This window comes from Oryctolagus cuniculus, chromosome 4 (genome assembly GCF_051225735.1).
Source record: "Oryctolagus cuniculus isolate XC-2025 breed Fujian yellow rabbit chromosome 4, ASM5122573v1, whole genome shotgun sequence".
Taxonomy (NCBI): Eukaryota; Metazoa; Chordata; class Mammalia; order Lagomorpha; family Leporidae; genus Oryctolagus; species Oryctolagus cuniculus.
In genome coordinates, this window is record NC_142870.1 from 151886311 (window position 1) to 151906647 (window position 20337).

At 52.1% G+C, this 20337-nt stretch overlaps 1 protein-coding gene across 5 annotated transcripts in view; it reads right to left on the reverse strand.

The window, feature by feature from the left end:
* RFTN1 (raftlin, lipid raft linker 1) overlaps window positions 1-20337 on the reverse strand; it is a 225572-nt gene that overhangs the window by 69559 nt on the left and 135676 nt on the right. The window contains exon 1 of one of the 5 annotated variants that reach the window (XM_089332281.1): window positions 12133-12207. The exons of the other annotated variants lie outside the window; for them this stretch is intronic. The gene's annotated coding sequence lies outside the window, so the exon portion shown is untranslated. Of the gene's footprint in view, window positions 1-12132; window positions 12208-20337 lie in introns of those variants that run through there. 5 annotated transcript variants of the gene reach the window in all.

A 20337-nucleotide genomic window follows, 5' to 3' on the forward strand; every position in this document is an offset into this window, starting at 1 on the left:
TTCATTTTGATTTCTCTTCAATATCTCAATTTCATGTTCTACTAGATTCTTCATTTCATTTTGATTCCTCCTTAAGATTTCATTTTCATGAGAGAGATTTTCTATCCTGTCCACTAAGAATTTCCGTAGTTCAAGAATTTGTTTTTGAGAACTTATAAATGTTCTTATCATAAATTTTTTGAAATCCATATCTTGCATTTCTTCTATCTCATCATCTTCATAATCTTGAATTGGGGTGTCTTGTTCATTTGGGGGCGTCAAAATGTCTTCTTGTTCTTGTTTCCGCGGTTTCTGCATTTGTTGTTTGGCATTCTGGAGATATTTGGTTTCTTCTTTTTTTTCTCGCTGTGCTGGCTCTTCTTGTTACACTATGACTCTAGATTAAGTGGACTGTCTTCTTTTGGTGGATCTTTAGAGGCTTGTGATGGGGGTGTGGCAGAGAGCTCTGTTCAGTTCTTCAGGGTTAAGGGTGTGCCAAAGGTGACACACCCAGGTTTCTAGTGGTAAATCTTCTCTCTCTCTCTCTCTCTCTATTTATTCAGAAGGGAAGTAATTCCGCACAGCTGAGCTATTCTCCTTGAAGGCAGTCAGTGTCTGAGCGCTGGCCCCTCCCTTTCCAGTGCTGGTGTGTAGACTCGGCGGCTGGGGTCCTGAGCCGTGGGTGCCTGTGCCCTCCACGTAGGTCCATCATGTCCCACTAGTACCAGGAGAGTTTCCTCTGCAGTTTTTCCCCTAACTCTTCCCTGAAACTACAGTATCTCCACTTTTATTAAACTATCTTTTCCTGGACTATCAGTGTGCTCCCTCTCTATTCCGCGATCTTGACTACATACTAGGCCAAAAAAGCAAGTCTCAGCAAATTCAAAAGAATTAGAATCATACAATGCAGCTTATCAGAACACAGTGGAATGAAGCTGGAAATTAGCAACTCATGAATCCCTAGAACATATGCAAACACATGGAGACTGAACAACATGCTCCTGAAGGAACACTGGGTCACAGGAGAAATCAAAAGAGAAATCAAAAACTTTCTGGAAGTAAATGAGGATAACAACACAACATATCAAAACTTATGGGATGCGGTAAAAGCAGTGTTGAGAGGAAAGTTTATAGCAATAGGTGCCTACATCAAGAAATTGGAAAGGCACCAAATAAATGAGCTTTCAGTGCATCTCAAGGATCTAGAAAAACTGCAGCAAACCAGACCCAAATCTAGTAGGAGAAGAGAAATCATTAAAATCAGAGAAGAAATCAACAAGATTGAATAAAAAAAATTATAAAAAATCAGCCAAACGAGGAACTGGTTTTTTGAAAAAAAAAAAAAAAACAAAATTGACACCCCATTGGCCCAACTAACTAAAAAAAGAAAAGACCCAAATCAATAAAATCAGAGAAGAAAAAGGAAACATAACAACAGACACCACAGAAATAAAAAGAATCAGCAGAAATTACTACAAAGAGTTGTATGCCAGCAAACAGGGAAATCTATCAGAAATGGATAGATTCCTGGACACATGCAACCTACCTAAATTGAACCACGAACACATAGAAAACCTAAACAGACCCATAACTGAAAACAGAAATTGAACCAGTAATAAAGGCCCTCCCAACAAAGAAAAGCCCAGGACCGGATGAATTCTACCAGACATTTAAAGAAGAACTAACTAATTCTTCTCAAACTATTCAGAACAATCAAAAAAGAGGGAATCCTCCCAAATTCTTTCTATGAAGCCAGCATCACCTTAATCCCTAAGCTGGAAAAAGATGCAGCACTGAAAGAGAATTACAGACCAATATCCCTGATGAACATAGACGCAAAAATCCTCAATAAAATTCTGGCTAATAGAATGCAACAACACATCAGAAAGATCATCCACCCAGACCAAGTGGGATTTATTCCTGGTATGTAGGGATGGTTCAATGTTCACAAATCAATCAATGTGATACACCACATTTACAAACTGCAGAAGAAAAACCATAAGATTATCTCAATAGATGCCGAGAAAGCATTAGATAAAATGCTTTCGCTTTGATAAAACACCCTTTCATGATGAAAACTCTAAGCAAATTGGGTATGAACCAGCAGAGAAAGGATAATCTCCCTCTCTCCCTCCTTCTACTTTTTATATAAATAACAAATGAACAGATAAACTTAAAAAAAAAAAAAAAGGTAGGACCCAGAGTGCTGGTGGCAGTAGAAAAGTGGTCCATCCTCTGGTGTCTCTGCTTGGAGAAAGCGTTTCTGACATGGTGAGTTTTACTGCTTGCAGTAAAGTTGTATGTGTCAATTGTCACAGTTCTGCCACTACTGTGCCTGTGACGTCACAATGCACTCACGCAGAGTGCAGGCCAGCGAGCAGGACTGTGAGGTGCCACCTCCCAGCTCTCTGTGCTCCCAACACCCAGCAAACCAACCCACCAGAAGCAGCCAACCTGATGCCAAACGTCTCAAAGAAAGAAAATGGAAGTGAAGGAGAAAAGGCCACCCTGGGAAGAACGACCCATTGACTTCTCCAAGAGCAGCGGGCGGCCGGCAGGCAGCGCCAGAGCCGGACAGGAAGGCCTGGAAAGAGCGTCTTAGCGCTGTCAGGGAGCTCTCCCTGAGGTCTTCACTCGCTAGCATTAGCGCTTTTTTTTTTTTTTTTTTTTTTTTTTTTTTTTTTTTACAGGCAGAGTGGACAGTGAGAGAGAGAGAGACAGAGAAAGGTCTTCCCTTGCCGTTGGTTCACCCTCCAATGGCCACCGCGGCTGGCGCGCTGCGGCCAGCGCACCGCGCTGATCCGAAGGCAGGAGCCAGGTACTTCTCCTAGTCTCCCATGGGGTGCAGGGCCCAAGCACTTGGGCCATCCTCCACTGCACTCCCTGGCCACAGCAGAGAGCTGGCCTGGAAGAGGGGCAACCGGGACAGAATCCGGCGCCCCAACCGGGACTAGAGCCCGGTGTGCCGGCGCCGCAAGCTGGAGGATTAGCTTAGTGAGCCGCGGCGCCAGCCCGCATTAGCTTTTCTGCTCAGGGCCTGTTCATTAGATTACACCTAAACTTCCTGGATACCCATGACAGGAGAGTCCAGGGAAGTGCTCTAATTGGGCCAGGTAGGTTAGGTAACTACCTGTGGGCCAATCAGATCTGCCCAGGGTACAGGGTGACATCAAAGGAAATAATAGAGCCGGGTTGTGAGAACAAAGGCACTCAAAAGCTACAGAATTTCACGGCACATAAACAGCTGTAATGTAGACGCCATCTTGAAGTGAAATAAAGTCTGAAATTTGCACATGACCCGCGCAGACAAAAATGAAGAGAATATAAGACAGATTTCACAAAAGGTAACTGATACTCAAGCTAAGTGAATAAATCCACATCTAGTACAGCAGTGCTGACTCACTTCGGTCAACACGCTTTCTGCATCTGTCCTCTGCCTGCATAGACACCGTGTTCTACCACACAGAGCGCGGGCCTGCTCAAGATGGTTTCTTAAGACACCTTCTGGAATCACCATGCAACCCCAGACTGAGACTACACAGAGCCGTCCACCACAATCGCTGCAGGCCAGGAGGGGCACACAATGCAAAAAGGCGAGATGCTAGGGCTGACGGGAGTCCCCTGGCACAGCTTTCCATCCACCCAGCAGGTCCCAACTCGCCCTTGATGTCTCCCTGTCAGCAGAATTCAGTACACATGACGGTGCCCGTCCTCAGGCCAGGACCCTGAACAAGGCAAAAAGACCTCAGCCCAAGAGCACTGCTATCCACCAGCTGGGAGCGCTGAGTGGAAGACCTGGCCGGAGAATCTGCCCCAGGCCACCAAGCCACAAGACTGCGAGCTCCGGCTAAATTCTAGCGCACGCTCACAAAGGCAGTGGATAAACCAAACCTCGGAACATGTTAGCAAAGCATTTAAAGAGACTTGGCTACAGTCCCGTGGGCATCCAAGAATGTGCAAGACTTCACGGTCTGCTTGGTGGCTGCCCAGATCTAGGATGGGTAAAATAACCTTACCCGCAGGGAGAATCTGTGAGCACAGATACGGTTCGGGGGGAGGACTTCCCTAAGGACCAAGGTTGGCAGAAGTAGGAGGTAAGAACGTACTGGAGGCCGGCGCCGTGGCTCACTAGGCTAATCCTCCGCCTTGCGGCACCGGCACACCGGGTTCTAGTCCCGGTTGGGGCACCGGATTCTGTCCCAGTTGCCCCTCTTCCAGGCCAGCTCTCTGCTGTGGCCAGGGAGTGCAGTGGAGGATGGCCCAGGTGCTTGGGCCCTGCACCCCATGGGAGACCAGGAGAAGCACCTGGCTCCTGCCATCGGATCAGCGCGGTGCGCCGGCCGCGGCAGCCATTGGAGGATGAACCAAAGGCAAATGGAAGACCTTTCTGTCTCTCTCTCACTGTCCACTCTGTCAAAAAAAAAAAAAAAAACAAAACATACTGGAAGTGACATAAGGAGAAGCAAATGCCCAGGGTCCCTGAAAATCCATAACCACAGCAGCCAATACTTACTGAGTGTCGCACCACACGCCCAGCACAGCTGCCAAGGCTTGGTATGGACTAACTCACCGAATCCTGATACTAACAGTACTCACTGGTATGCTTTTGTCATCCCCATGTCATGCATTAGAAAACTGAGGCACAGAGTGGGTGGGCCACGTGCCCAGGGTCAGACAGCTAAGAAAGGGCTGGTGGCTGAGCAGTCTGCCTCGAGCCCAAGCTCCTACCTGGGGCACTGCTCATATCTGCTGACCTCTAAGCCACACTGTGCAATCCCAGGGCCAGGTCTCAGACAGCCTGGAATCAACACTGGGGAAAGGTGCTAAGAGCCCTTCTTGAAGGGGCTGCAATGGAGCTGAGGGCTCTGACCATCTGCAGTACACGGGTTATCCAGGTACACGGGTTATGACTGTTTGATCAGGACCGGAAGTTCCTGCAGAACATCTCGGATGAATGTCCGACAGCCACAGAGCTGAGGACTGAATTCTGAATTCTGCAAACCAGCCTGACCCAGTCTGGTGAGTTCATCGGTAGCGAGGCTCTGACCGACAGTCACCACAGTGAAGCCAAGCGCTGTAAGCTGACGGAGACGCCAGGGCTTGGCAAAGTCTCCAGCCCAGACGTCAGGAAGGGGGGCAGGCAGGAGGCCACTGCCGACGGCACAGTGACACACCGCTGGGCCCAGATGTGCACAACAGCTGGTAACCTGCCGCCCATTGGTGAAACCGTCTGCAACGATGCTGGTGTGAGTGACAGGCAGCAGCTGGATTGGCTGGGAGACACACAGTCCTCTGGTTAAACATGACCACAGTGAAGACCACCCCCCCACACATACACACACAGAGGACCGCTCCTCTCAGCGCGCCTGTCACATCCCTCCACTCCACCCAGGGCCACACAAGCAAGGTTTGCCTTTAAGGCTGTGGCCCCCCAGCTGCCCTGCCATGCCCACATTCATGCTGGCCAGTAACCCTCTCAATGAAGGGAGTGGCACAAGGGTGGAGCCAGGGCCACCACCTGAGTCACCAAGACTCCCACGGGCTGTTATGTTACTGCAGTAAACATGGCAGTGCCCAGCGCCGGCCTGTATCCCGAGAGCCTTGCAGGAACGCCCAGGCCCCAAGCAGACAAAGTGGTAGCCACCCTACCCACAGCCCAGACGGCCCACAGTCCACAGCCCACCTCTGCCACTCCAAAGACACACACTGGCCTCTACCAGCGACCATCGCAAGGGAGGCGCACGGAGAGTCACGTGATTCACCATCTTTAATCCTTTGGGGAGTCCAGGACAAGAGCCTCCATGCTCTGCCATCAACTCCCACCCACTTCCACCTGCTGGTGGGCGGGCAGACCCAGATCTGGGCTTCTCCAGTGGCTCGGGTTTCCCAGCCTCCTGTAGGACCCAATTCCCTGACACGTGCATTGACGTCTTCAATCTCTCTCTCTTTCCTGGCCACTTCCACCTGGTACACAACTAAATTAAAGCTATCTGAAGCCAGAAGCTGAAGAAATACACCAACAAGAGCAGAAAGCAAGGCTCTTCCAGCTGTGCCCGCCTCACTGGCTGTGTGGGAAGCAGGCGCCCCGGCTGGGCTCACAGAGACCTCTCTGGCTACCCTCAGTCCAAGTCCTTGTTTCCCACGTATAGGAACACAACGGGGAGACACAGACGTGAGCAGAGAAGCAGGACTTACTGAAAGGCAAGAGGGATGGCACACTCTCAGATGTGAGTGTGGGGGGAGGCTCGGGTCATCCTTGTACAGGATCCACTGGGGGTAGAGTTCGGGGTGGGGCCTGATTGATAGGATATTCAAAGACAGCAGAGATTGGGGTGGGGCTGTGGCCCACGTGGTCATCTCCAGGAAGGTGTCATGGCGTCTCGGGCCTGATGGGAAGTGAGGCTTGGCTGCACATGGGCGAGGGGGTGTGCCGAGACCTCATCATGCGGAATCTGCACTGAACACGATGGGATGTGGGCAGTGTGTGCAGTGTGGGCTGTCCTCAGTGCCCGCTACTCACTAGCTGCCTACCTGCCCATGTCAACTCCACCCCCAGTCTCTGCACATCCCACCACCTTCTGGCTTGTGCGCCGTCTCCCTCAGACTGTCATTCCAGTAACCTCCATGCTGCCACAGCCCTCACACCCTTGTAGTCCTCACCACCATCCCCTTTGGCATGCCCCGTGGTAGAACCCTCCCTCCTCCTGGACAGCTCCGCTCCAGCCTGCGCACTGCCCCTCTGCTGGTTGCCTCCTCCAAGATCCAGGCCCACAGCTTCCGGACGGGCCCTGACAGAGGTGACTCGGTGTGAGACAGGCTGAGGGAGCAGTCTAGCCCCCTGGGGTACTTCCTGCTACCCCAAGACCTGCAGGCTATGGGTTTGGGCCTCTTGCTCTGAAGACAAACAGTCCCCCCTGGCTGGACCAGGCTCAAACCACTGTAGGAGCCAAGGCTGCTCTAGACTGACCTACAGCTCATTATATGCTCATTGTAATATATTTGCATGCTAAATGACATACCCACCACCACCACCACGACAGGTTCCTACCAGAGCATGTAAGGAGCCAAAAGGGGTGGCAGCTAGAGTCTAGGGCACGTCTGCTTACCTTCACCTCCACCAGGGAAGATCATCAATATTCCTCCCTTATTGGAATGGGCCTCCCCTTCATTAAGGGGCCCACACAACGCTAAGCGTGGTTCAGAGATGGCACCACTGCCCTCCAAAGGGGCCGCACGTGTGCTTCCTCGGTGATGTGCTTCCAGCTTGCCATTCGCTGTGCTCCAACTCGCTCCTGAATTCCTTCTTGAGGCGAAGCCAAGATCCTGGGTGCTGGGTGGCACTCACCCCCTGCCTGGTGCCAAGTTGAGGGCACCTGTGTGAAACACCCACCAGCATCCCATTTGGAATGAGAGCCCAACTCTGACCCTGGCCTGCATAGCCAACACCACACATACTGGAGGCTGAGGGGTTCACTTGCAACTGTGGCATCTTCTTGGTTAGGGTGAGTTTCCCATGGTCCATTGGGTTTGCCTGGCCAAGTAATCTGCATTTCTGGGTGGAACTGGGGAGTATGCATCACCCTTGCCTTAGGGACTCTGCCACATGCCCTGGTGCAACCCTGCACACCCATCCATCTTGAACTAAGCCTCACCCACCCCTCAGGCCACCTCCCTCACCTGGCTTCCTCCTGGTCACCTTCACAAGTCTCTGGGTTTTGCTGTTGTGGCCTTGCTTTGCTTTTCTTTATCAAAGTTTGCTCCCATCTGGGGCCTCAGCACTTGCATATCCCCCAGTTTAGCATGCTGTTCCTCCCGCAGGCTTCCCACGATTGGTTTCTCCAGTTGAATGAAAGCTCCCTCGCCACAGCCCCCAGCACCTGGAACAGCTCCTGGGACACCGGTAAGTACTCAATGAACATTTATGAAGGGAATGAATAGGTAACGGATTACTTCCGCAGGACCTGAGTCATCCCATACCCATCCGGGGCCAGTGATGCTGTGAAAGCAAGCTCATCGGAGATTCTGAAAGCCTGCACATCATCCGCAACTGGCAAAAGCAGGCTGAGGGCCCAGGCACCTTTCAAGAAGGCAATGCCACAAGATAGCAATCGTTTGAACTCTTTGGTTTCCAGACTCTGTCTTAGCAAGCCAAGTCAATCTTCCCCTCCACAAGAGAAGAGAGGCTGTGATAAACCATGCGTTAACATCAGGTAAAAAATAGAATGCCTGGCTGGGGCGGCGCTGTGGTGCAGTAGGTTAAGGTCCCACGTGCTCCTCCTGCTCCCGTATTGGAGCAACTCCTGGCTGCTCCACTTCCGATCCAGCTCCCTGCTAATGCGCCTGGGAAAGCAGCAGAGGGTGGCCCAAGTGCTCGGACCCCTGCGCCCGCGTGGGAGACCTGGACGGAGTTCTAGGCTCCTGGCTTCAGCCTAGCCCAGCCCGGGCCATTACAACCATTTGGGGAGTGAACCAGCAGATGGAAAATCTCTCTCTCTCTCCCCGATCTTTCCCTGTCACTCTCTCAAATCAATCAATCTGCTCTGAAAAATGCCTGCTCACTGGCCATTACCCCAAAGGCGCTTCCTCAGACAAGGCAGTACACTTTCCCAGTAAACAAAACCAGCCAGAATCTCTGAGCCGCCAAAGCCAACAAGCCAAGTTCTACAGTCCGCTCGCACTAGTGATCCTGGAAGGACACGCCTGGGCCGACGAGCCTGGAGGGCTTGTCATTACGACTCCTGGAGATGTTCTCGAAGCCAGCGCAAAGCCTGAAGAACGCAACCGGGAGCAGATGTTCATCTTCACACCACGCTGCTCTGAACTTCAGTGTGTGCGACTTTTCCCCACCCTCCCCAGATTTACACAGGCTGCCAAAGCCTCCACGGAAGGCACTTTCACAGACCACAGAGACGGGGCCGTCGCGCACTGCGATCCCCGTTTTAACCCCTTTCCGAGTCCCCACGCTACAGACCAACAGCCACAACACAAGCCTCATGGCGTGTGAAACTCCCTCGGTGAACAAAGTCCTCAGACTAAGTCCGAGGGGCTGGTTTTCATTACACTGTGCTACAGAAACGAATGTCTCACTGTGCTTTCGTAAATAGCCCTGGAGAAGCTGGGGTGTTTTTTCTGGAAGATGAAAATGATTTGAGAGCGTTCAGATCTCATGGAGACGTGTAATCTCTTTGAGTAACAAATAAGGGTTTTTTTTTTTTTTTTGGTGTGTGTGGGGGTGCACATACAACTGTTGAGAATTATAAAGCTGATTTTCAATGCACAATAACCTTATATTCAATTCTGGACTTTTTCCCGCTTCTCGCCTCCATTGTGATTTTTATGTAGTCTATGCGAATTGTTCCCTCCGAGTAGAATGAACACCGCATGTCTGAATTCATACAGGTGGAGGACCTTACATTCCCAGGACAGACACGATTATACCTCTCATGGCATGCAGGCTGCTAGAACCTCACCACTCCCCGCTCTCCCCTCCCCCCAAGGCACAAACTCTGTCCCTTCTCCCTGATCCAGGACGAGTCACTGTGATGGCCTCAACCAATGAGTAAGGTCTGAAGGACTCCATGGGACTTCTGAGGGCTGACGTAAAAATCCATGGATTTGTATCTTGTCCCATCGGGATGCCTGCCCTTAGAACCCAGCCGCTACACCTGCAGGAGACCCACGCTGTCTGCGGAGAAGCCTACGGCCAGCACCAACCAGCCAGCCACTTGAACGTGGATCCTCCGGGCCGCCAACAAACCATCCACCTGATGCCATGGCGGGCAGAGACCAGCTGCCTCTGCCAACGCATGCCCAAGGGGCAGACCTGTGTGCAAAATAAATGGCTACTATTGTGTTAAGCCAGTATGTTCCGGGGTAACTTATTATACAGCAGCCCATGTCTCTTAAAGCATAGCAAACCTCACTAACTCTCACTTGGAGGAGATACCAGGCTGCCCTGGTTTCTTAGACGTCTAGGATCCACAATCCTTTATGAGAAACACAGTTAGCAGCAGGAATGTCAGCAAGGATAACACAAATGCGCCCCCAGAAGTGGTCCCTTAGGAACCTGCTTTCACACAGAGAGAAGAGCGATTTGGCATCAGCCTCCGGGTTTGTATCGGTTGAGTCGGCACTGCCGGGACCCACAGGTCTCCATCCTCCAGGTAAATAAACACCCCCACTGCAGCGTGGCTCCCATTACTCATCGGCTGAGCAAACCTGCAGGCAGACTTGTGTGCCCCAAGTGGCAACCGTGCAGTGTGAGAATTAATGATGCGGCTTTACTCTCCGAGAACCAAGTGGATGGCGCCCGTGCCCTGGAGTCGCACAGGGCCAGAGGCGCCTGTATTCGGAGGCATCACAAAGAGACGCGGTGGACGCGCTCCGGGAAGCCGACCGCATCTCCTGCAAGGCGGAAAGTGGCTGAAGGTAAAGCCTCTCCACCCACAGACCGGACCGGACAGGACCGGAAGAACGAGCCTGATTGGCGCCAGGAGACATCTTAAAGGCCCGCTCTCTTCGGGGGCATTTCTGATGCTTCTACCCCTGGGTCCCCCACGCGACACCCTTGTTCTTTTCAAGGTTTCTTTGCCGGCCTCTGCCCAGGGGCAGCCCTAGGGCCCCCACTGTTGGGCTCCGAGCGTGGTCCGCCCCCTTCGGAAGCACACGTCTGAGTTTGGTGTCGGCTGTGAGGCATTGGCCAGGGCGCAGACTCAACCCCACCGTGGCAAGGGGCGGCGATCCGGCTGGAGGAGGCCCCCAGGTGGGGTCCCCACCAATGAGCACGGGCGGGGGAAGGGCTTTGTGAGAGGGGAGAGAAGAGAGAACACACACGCACCCCTCACCCCCATCCCCCATCCCCACCCCCGTCTCCCAACCCGACGTCCTGTGTTGTCCTGGACTCTGCCAGTCAGAAGGCCACGGACAGATGGGGCATCTCCACCGTGGACCGGACGCGCGAGCCAAAATAATACTTGTTTTCCTTGTAACTTAGCCATTCTGTGTCATGGCGTTAGGAGCAGACTAAGACACCCACCAACAACACCCCTGTCACTCCGCTAATAACATCCCCACTTCCCCAGAAAATAATAGTAATACCCCATCACTCCCACCGGTGACACCCCAAGTATCCACGTCCGTTCCAAATCCAGGAATGCTACCAGCAGGCGGCCAGGATGAAAAATGTAGATCAGGAAGTAATTGATTAGATCAGCTTACTTCTATATTTTCTCTTTCTGCTTAGGCTAAATTTACAACAATTAGTTACAAACATCTTGAGTTACTTGTACAGATTATAGCACCTCCCCCCAGAACGGCCATCCATCCTGTTTTTTCATTCTTTGAAATGCTTAAGGAGTCAAAAGTGAGCCAACAAATGAATCACTGAAAGTTTAGATTTTTCTCACAACAGATTTTCTCCCACTGGAGTGTCAGGAGGCGATGTTTATTTTTAATCTTAAGAAAAAAAAAAGCTTTGTAAAAATAACAGTGCTGGTTCTGAGCATCACTGACACTCAGGAGTTAAAGGGGAGGGCGGCACAGTCATCACGCACTCCACAAACATGGTTGCAGCGGGCGGAGGGCAGAGGGAAGGCTCGGATGTGTACAGGGAGGCCCACAGGAGGAGGGTGCCGGGCACTAGCCCAGCCAGCTGCACGCAAGCCGCCCGGCTCCGGTAACCCTGACTGGCCGCGGCTCCAGGACAGCAGAGCTGCAGGCACACAGAGACGGCGTTCTAGCACGAATCCTCGTTTCACAGAGAAGAGAGCCAAGCAGAGGAGAAAGCCCAGTGCCCCCTAAACACAGCTGACATGACTAGGAAGTGGGTTTCCTTTACCGGAATCAGAGAAAATTCTGGAACGAGGCTTTTCCCCTGGGGGAGGCAGGTCAGTTTCCAAACTTAGCATCTCACATCCAAGTGCTTTCTGTACCCCCACGCCCGCCCTCTGCAGCCCTCTGCCACTCGCTGACTCAGTTCCCTGCAGAGCCCAGCGGCTGCACCCGAAGGCAGAACTGGGGCGTGGGGGACCTCCCACGGGCTGTAACCCTGTCATCACTCAGGCTCTCCAAGCCCTCGGAGAAGATGCCGCAGAATCGCAAGCAGTAAAAGAGAAAGGTTCCAGCATGAGGGGAAGAAACAGCAGACGGCCTCACCTCACAGCCTGCCAGGATAAACTCGGCATCTTCCAGGAGACACCTCAGCCCGCATGCGCCTCCAGCGTAGTCCAAATCCCCACACTCGGGCTCTGTGCGGAGCGGCGCTGGGGAGGGGGTGTCGGCACCTCCTGACACTCGCACGGGGAGGTTCAACCTGGGCTGTCAACCCGTCAGCTGCCACATGTGTTCACTGGCGGTGCATAATTAGCGCCTGAGCGACTCCCATCCCATAAGAAGTACATATATCTCCTCTCTATCCATCTCCCTTTGGAAACTGTCCTGGTGACCATGGCAAATGCCACACACGGAAGGGGAGGCTGAAGGCAGGGTGGCTCCAACAAGTGTCAAGCTCCCCAAACACTAGAAAGAGCTACTGCAAGCTAAGAGCAAAGAGAGAAAATATAAGCATCTTAGCACTCTGTCTGCTTTATGTTCACGGCATCACCTCTCAAAGCACCTTTTCCTACACAATTCTCATGTCTTGCAAGCTTTGGGAATAAGAGACTATTTTTCAAAGCTTGCTGAAAAAACGGAATTAAAAGATAGGTTTGGGTCAGGCGTTGTGGGGCAGCAGGTTAAGCTGCTGCCTGGAATGTCCACACCCCATTTTGGAGTGCCAGTTCCAGTCCTGGTTCACCTGCTTCCGATCCAGCACCCCACTAATGCACCTGGGAAAGCAGCAGATGACGGCTCAAGTGCCTGGACCCATGCTACCCACACATGGGACTAGGATGGCGCTCCAGGCTCCTGGCTTCGGCCTGATCCAGTCCTGGCCATTGGAGGTGGGAACCAGTGGATGGAGAACCCTCCGTTTCCCTCTCTCTGTGTGTTTCTCTTTCAGATAGATAAAAAAATACAAATAAACATGTTTTTCAAAGAAAGAACAGCCTTTTTTGGTTCAAAAAATTTTGATATGCACGTGTAGGTTTTTCATAAAACACATTCTCTCTAAACTTCCTGAAGGCTCCTTGCAGGCACGGATTTCCAAACATTTGCACTGAAATCCATTTATCTTCCGATTTCACTTTCCACAAACTCTGTGTCACACACACACAGATGGCTGTTCTTGCATTTCCTAACTGTTCACTGAGTACCGACTGTACGACCTAGGCTGTTCTCAGAATGAAAGACGACAGCCAGCCGCAGTGCCTAGGGGAGTGAGGCACCCTGACAGCACACAGAACTACAGGTAAAGGGAGACGGAAGAGGAAGAACTCGGAGCTACAAGGGTGGGGAAACAGCAGCGGCTGAGTTGCCCTTTTCCGAATGGGAGGGCGGGGATGGCTCTGGGGCACGGTGGGTTAAGCTGCCACTTGGGACACCTGCATCTCATACTGGAGTGCCTGGGATTCAGTCCGGCCTGCGCTTTTTTTTTTTAAAGATTTATTTATTAATTTGAAAGTCAGAGTAACACAGAGAGAGGAGAGGCAGAGAGAGAGGTCTTCCATCCGATGGTTCACTCCCCAGATGGCCACAACAGCTGGAGCTGTGCCGATCTGAAGCCAGGAACCGGGAGCTTCCTCCAGGTCTCCCACGTGGGTGCAGGGGCCCAAGCACTTGGGCCATCTTCTGCTTTCCCAGGCCACAGCAGAGAGCTGGACAGGAAGAGGAGCAGCCAGGTCTCAAACCGGCACCTATGTGGGATGCCGGTGCTTCAGGCCAAGGCATTAACCCACTGCTCCTCTCTCTCTCTCTCTGTCATTCTGCCTTTCAAATAAACACATCTTCCAAAAATTAAAAGGCGGAGACAGGTGTCTGGCAGAGGTTCACGCCACGGGGGACACCTGTATTCCATGTCAGGGTGCTGGGGTTGGAGTTCCAGCTCCGCTCCTGTCGATGCGCACCCTGAAAGGCACTGAGAACAGCTCATTACCTGGGTCCCTGCCACCCATGTGGGAGACCCGGATTCCCAGCTCCTGGGTTTGGCTTGACCCAGCCCCAGCTGTTGCAGGTGTGTGTGTGTGTGTGTGTGTGTGTGTGTCCCCTCACCCTCCGGCTCTCTGCCTTTCAAATAAAACACAATAAACAAATGATTTAAAAGTAAAGAAGATGGCAGGAATTCTACACACAAATGAACAAAACCAACCCATGTGACATGGATGAATCTCACGGACGTGAGCCGAGTGAAAGATGCCATTCACAGAAGCAGGCGGTGCTGTTAGGAATCAGATGGAGCTGACTTTACGGGGGGGTGGAGGGGGTGGGCAGTGGCCCCAGGAAGGGCTCTGTCCTATCTCCTGGCCTGGGTTCGAGCTACACAGGTGCGCTGGCTGAGCTGCACACTTGTGAGCGAGTGACGCACTCTGTTATATTGACATTACCTTCAATACAAACAATGCAGTGCACTAAGTGGCTCCACTATGGAGATTTCTCATCCACATATGAGCTGAAGGAGAAAACATCGGCTACCCTAATGTTAAATGTTAAAACTCAGGCTGCAGCTTGCAGTGACAGCGTCATTCACGGGTTTCAAAAGTGCCCCATCCCAAACACCCTGGAGGAGCATGAACAGGGTGAACCTGCAGCCCGCACCAGGTGGCCGAAGCTCCGTGATGCCAGACGCCAAAGCAAAGATGCACAGGTAGAGCGCAGGAAGCAGCTTGCACTGGATACCAGTACGGGAGGAAAACACCACTTCCACACCCACACATTTCATGCAATTTAAAATACACGGGTTCACCTAAATTAACACCGTTACAAGCAGAAACGTACTTATCTCAAATATATCACCATGAGGATCTATGATAAAGTTGGCCCAAGAACATCTTATCTTTTCCATGGGGGAAAATAGACCTCCTTTGGTATGTGAGCATTTGGTGCGAGTGCCCAAATACCCACACTGCTCTGTGCGCCACCTTCCCTTGGAGCGGACAAAACGTGTAACTGCAATGTTCTGTGTCACCTTGCAGGACGTGGAAAACCCAGAAGTGGATCCCACCGAACCATGCTGCCCAAGGCTGTAGCCTGTCGACACCTCTGTCTGTGAGGCCATTAACACAGAGCTGCTGAAACCCAGGAGAGGGGTTTTCAATACTATTTCATTTATTGAACATTTACTGTCATTTCCTTATTGGAAAGGCGGGAACAGAGATCCTGCACGTGCTGGTTCACTCCCCAAAGGCCACCACGGCCAGGGCTGGGCCAGGCCAATGCCAGGAGCCTGGAACTCCGTCCAGGCCTCCCATGGGGGCGGCGGGGGCCCACGCAGTTGAGTCATCACCTGCTGTCCCCAAGGGTGTGCATTAGCAGGAAACTGGACTGGAAGCAGAGGAGCAGGCAACCAGGTTCTCTGGGTGGGACCCCAACCAGCAGCTGAATCTGCTAGGCCAAATGCTTGCTCCTAATTTGAATTTAAAAATCCACATTAAAATATAAACTATGAAAAATTGAGCATCCAAGCTGAGATGTGTATAGGTGACACCAAATCCTGAAGACTTACTTGGGGAAAAGTCAGTGTAAAAATCTCTCATTCTGGAGCCAGCGCTGTGGCTTAGCAGGTAAGGCCACCGCCTGCACTGCCGGCATCCCATATGGGCGCCGGTTCGAGACCTGGATGCTCCACTTCCAATCCAGCTCTCTGCTATGGCCTGAGAAAGCAGTAGAAGATGTCCCAAGTCCTTGGGCCCCTGCACCCACATGAGAGACCCGGAAGAAGCTCCTGGTGCCTGGCTTTGGATCAGTGCAGCTCTGGCTGTTGCAGCCAATTGGGGAGTGAACTAGCTTATGGAAGACCTCTCTCTCTCTCTCTCTCTCTCTCTCTCTGCCTCTTTTTCTCTCTCTCTGTAACTCTGCCTTTCAAATAAATAAATAAATCTTTTAAAAAAAAACTTTCATTCTATCTCTAAAAGGTGAGATTTTAGTTTAAGTGAAACAGACTACTAAAACTGATTTCACTCTCATTTTTCCTCTTTAAATGCAGAGGTGGCCGATGTCGTATTTCTATCACACAGACCTGCTACGGAATAAAACGCTGGACCCTTGATTACAGGCTCAAGGGGAGAGGTGAAAGCATGAGAAATCAAAGCTGGAAAACCTGATGTGTTTGAGGATCTGATTAAATGACTGTGACGGGCGGGGGAGAGCAGACAGCGGGAGCGTATCTTTAAGAGACAGCAGAGCAGACGCTGTCTCCGATTCCACAGCTGTCAACAAATCCAACTGCCCTAGTTTTTGCTGACTGTGTGTTAGAAGCTGGCTATGTCTGTTATTAAAGAAGAATGACACATGCCGAACACATGTCTTTCTAGGGTGACAAAAGAGAGAGAGGAGGGGGTTTTTAATTGGCCTGCTCCAAACCTTCCCTCCGTTAAGAGGTTCGGGGAAGGATCACAATACACAGTTATTCCAAGCATCTGTGCCAGATCTCGTTTCAGTGGAACCAAGACAAGACAATAAAAGTGCTGGCATTCTTCCAGCCTGCAGCAATTCTCTACAGCTGGAGACAGCCAGGACTTGAAACTCATTTTAAAACGACAGGGGAACCTGCTGACGGATGAAGGGAGTGCACGTCTGGTGTAGGATCTCTAAAGGATGGAATAGTATTCAGCCTTCAAAAGGAGATCCTGCCATTTGTGACGTGATGCTGAGTGAAATAAGCCACGGGACAGAAGGAAAGACCCTGCATGACCTCATTGATATATGGAATCTTAAAAAAAAAAAAAAAAAAAAAAAAAGGCTGAAAACATAGAAATGGGAGAGAATGGCTGTTACAAGGGCAGGGGACGAAAGAAGATTAAGCCAAAGGGTCAACCTTGTCAGTGTATAGAATGAGCAGATCAGAGATCCACGTTATAAGACCAGGAGAGATTTTAGGGGCTCTTATCACAAAGAAAAAGGGTAACTGTAAAGGAGAAATCATGTTTATGTTAATTTGCATGGCAACTATTTCATTATGTTTATTGAAATACTAGCACTTCTTGCTGACCAGCTGGGGACCGCTGGAAGTGGTCAGTGGCTTCTGCACTGATTTTGTGCACTGAGACGCTCCCTCATAGCAACGGGGATCGGAGCAGAAGGAACGCTCTCCAGTGGAATCCAAGGAACGCCAAGGTAAACCAGGAGGCAGGTTCTGCACACAGACCTCATCAGAGCCACGGCCCCTTGGAGGATCAGCCTGGCCCCTCCCCTCCTGGACCAGGGCGCTGCTCCTGGGGCCACACGACAACGGCCGCTGGCTGGGCAGGAAGGGACTCCAGCTCCGCACCCAGTAATGGCTGCCACCGCGACATGCTGTAGGCAAGCACAGCTCAGAGGCCGCAGAGCCGGAGCCTAGAGGATGGCCCAGCCTGTCCATGGCAGAGTTCTCCAGGAGCCACCATGATGCTGGAGGAACAAGGTGACATCTGAGTGCCCCGGCTGTGTCCTGGAGAAACCGCCAGCCAACCTTCACCTTCCCCTTCCCCTTCAGGAGCCCCCAGGCTGGCCTTAGGCGAGGTCACCCGAGCCCTGACCCCACTGCTCTCCTCCCAAGCGGGGCTGGGGAGCAGGGACACTTCCCAGGAGGATAGGAGGTCCCCTGGAGCTGGGCATCCACCTCCCCCGGGGTCACCACCTGCTTCTGCTCCAGCCGTCAGCCACTAGCACAGCTTCTGTCGTCTTGCACTGAGGGCAAAGACTATGCAGAGAGTGCACAGCGTGCAGGCCTGACGGCGGCCAGCTGCCCGCAGCACCAGCAATAGGCCGCCCCTCCGTGCTGTGCGCGTCTCAACCCCATCTTTAGAGCTCCAAAGCCCTTTTTTTCTGATCCCATTACAAGTTCTTTTATTACGAGTTCATGTGTTTTGAACACTAAAAATGACCTAAAACTGCACTGTTTTACTTATAATACTTCTAATCTGCAGGTCAGGTATTTAAAATTCAGTTGCTTAATAAAAAATTACATTAAGGAAAGTTCATGAAGATAATTCAGCTAACTTGTGGACAGGAAGAACAATTTAAGTTTTAAAATGCAAAAAATAATCCCCACTCAATCATCCTAGGAATGACACAGGAACATATGAGTTCTATGAGCCAAGGCCAGTGACTTCCCACTGTAACCCTGAGATATTTTGGCTCAGACCTTGTGAAACTACACACTGGGAGTGGAGGGGCCACCACAACAGGTTCCACGGGAGTCACCAGTGACACAGCCATTCCAGCAGGGCCGTTTCTTTTACAGTTAAAATACACACACACACACGCACACACACACACACATATATATATATATATTTGAAAGGCACAGTGACACAGAGAGAGGGGAGGGAGGGCGGGAGAGGGAGAGAGAGAGTGAGCTTCCATCCTCTGATTCACTCCCCAGATAGCCAAAACAGCTAGTGCTGGGCCAGGCTGAAGCCAGGAGCCAGGAATTCCACCCTGGTCTCCCACGTGGGTGGCAGGCGCCCAAGCTCTTGGGCCATCTTTGGCTGCTTCCCCGAGTGCATTAGCAGGAAGTCAGATGGGAAGTGGAGCAGCCAGGACTCGAACCGGCTCCCTGATACAGGACACTAGCATTACAGACAGCAGCTGTACCTGCTGCACCATGAGGCCAACCCCCAGTAGGGCCATTTCCTACTTCCTGCCTGAGGGACCTCGACCGTGGACAGCATCTCCTTTGCAGATACAACCCTCCCCCACCCCCACCCTCCAGCACCCACTCGCTCCAAGTCAGTCCCCGAATTCTCCAGCATTTTCGGTCTCTTTCCTCTGCACAGCGGAGCGTGCTGGAATCCCCCGGGGCACAGTCCTCAACCCTCTTCCTTCACACCCTCCCTCCCTTCCTGCCTGGGTGATTTCATCCGTGACCATGGTGTCAATCACCACCTGCCAGCCCAGACCTCTGGCCAGACCTCCTGAAATGCAGAGTGGACAGCCTGTGCCGCCTGCTCCTTAGCTCAGCAAAGGGGCCCCGCTCCCCCAGCTGCACAAGCCACTCCCAGCCTGTCCCTCCCAGTCTACCAGGCCCCCGGGAGCCTGGCTGTCAACAGCCCTGCCAGCTCTGCACACCTGCATCCCGGCAAAGCCACCTCAGCTAAGCCTCAAGCCCGCACTGTGCTGCTCCAGCAGGCCCCAGCGGCATACGCTCCTGCCCTCCTCCATCCAGGCACGGCCTGCAGCCACGCTGATCTTCCCACAAGGTTGGTCTGGGTCATTCTCTAGCTCGCTCTTAAAACCCTCTGATGGCTCTGCACTGCACGGAAGACAAGGACCCACATTCTCAGCCTGGCTTGAGTTCTGCTCCTGCAACCCCTGTCTAACCCCCACGCCTCAACCCACATCACTCAAGCCTTTGTTCTTGGTGGTCAGGCTCAAAGGACCCCCTTTCTGCTCCCAAAACACTCTCGCCCTATGCGTTTCCAAAGGTTACTCCACCTCCACCACGTGACCACCTGAGCTCTTAACAGACCGAAGTGCGCCTGCGCAAGCTCACTAAGGGCTTCCCACCTTCACTCCCCCCGCTCCAGATCCACCATCTGCACTCGTCCAGAGTCCCCTGGTCTGGGGCAGCTGGGGGTGCAGTGACAAGAGGGCAGCCTTGGAACCTCATTGCCTTTCCTCTCTGCATTGACACCTTACACTAACTATGAGACTCCGGAGGTGGGCACTTGGCGCAGCGACTAAGGCACCGGCATCCCATATGGGCACCGGGTTCTGGTCCCGGTTGCTACTCTTCCAGTCCAGCTCTCTGCTGTGGCCAGGGAGTGCAGTGGAGGGTGGCCCAAGCGCTTGGGCCCTGCACCCGCATGGGAGACCAGAAGAAGCACCTGGCTCCTGGCTTCAGATCGGCGCAACACCGGCCGTAGCAGCCATTTGGGGGTGAACCAATGGAGGGAAGACCTTTCTCTCTTGTCTCTCTCTCACTGTCTATAACTCTACCTGTCAAATAAATTTTTAAAAAATAACAAAATAAAAATTTTTTTAAAAAAAGAATCACCATTTGGGATACCACGTCCCACATAGGAGATCCTGGGTTCGGTTCGGGTCCCAGCTCTGCCTCGGATTCTGCTATCAGTCTGTCTGCTTTTGGAATACAAGCGCCTGTGGAAACGAGGGCTGACTGCTCGGCCATCAACCAGGAAGTCCTCTTCATTCACGCAGGCAGCGTACCACAGTCCTCGAGACTCAGGGGTACTCTGCCTCTTTAAGAGGAGCCACGGAGACTTCTTCAATCTGTCAGGCTCCTCCCCTGAGGTCCGGGCAGTGGCACCCTCTGGTTTACTGACA